Genomic DNA, 866 nt, shown 5'->3' with positions numbered 1-866 from the left:
TCCATCAAAATTTAGTCTTTCTCAATTCAGACAAAATTTGATGAACATTTAATAGAACAGGGGGAATGAGTGATAGAACCTGCAAGACATGATTTAAAAGATAGTATAACTGACCTATAAAATGTGAAGAATTTTGGAAAATGCCATTGTTTTGTTGTTTGAGTCATTTCTTACTTGTGTTGTTTCAAACCCCATTCACAGATTAGGAATGTCCCCAGCCTAGAATTTCCTATTGCTTTATGTGTTAGACAGATTGAATCATTGTTCAATGGAGACATAGACCTTTGACCATATTTCTTGGCTGCTCCATATTCAATTAGTTTTGCCATGCTTTTCAAAAACAGGCTTTGATTTGAGACTGATATAAAATGTGTTTTGAGAGTTTTTTAAAAAATCTAGTCATATTCTTGCTAGATCCCTCTCTGCCAAAGAAATCCCATAGAAGAAAATCAGTAAAAATATGGCAATTGTTAAAAAAAAAAAACACAAAACTTTCTTATCTGCAGAAGCAGCTGGGGATCAGTATTAGAACTGAGTACCATTCAGATGCAGTAAAGCTGATGAAAATGGATGAAAGTACAGAACTTAATGCAGTGAAGAGATTCGTTGAGATTTGATCAGAAGGAGTATTTCAATAAATTAATATCTTTCAAGATTTCTGTCACAATTTTGTGTTTTCCAAATATCTATTATTTTGGATAGATATCAGAAGTGATAGATACCAAACCATTTATTTTAAAGAAAAGGCTTCAGTTACCAGTAATGAAGACCCGAGTTCCTCTGTGTGGAACTTGTCAATAGAATTCAGGACAAAGGTCACATTCTCTAAAGTTGTAGCTGTGGTTACTTAAATCTACCACTATTGC

Source organism: Bison bison, unplaced genomic scaffold, assembly GCF_000754665.1.
Source record: "Bison bison bison isolate TAMUID 2011002044 unplaced genomic scaffold, Bison_UMD1.0 scf7180017864259, whole genome shotgun sequence".
NCBI classification, from domain to species: Eukaryota; Metazoa; Chordata; class Mammalia; order Artiodactyla; family Bovidae; genus Bison; species Bison bison.
This window is presented reverse-complemented; position numbering follows the sequence as displayed.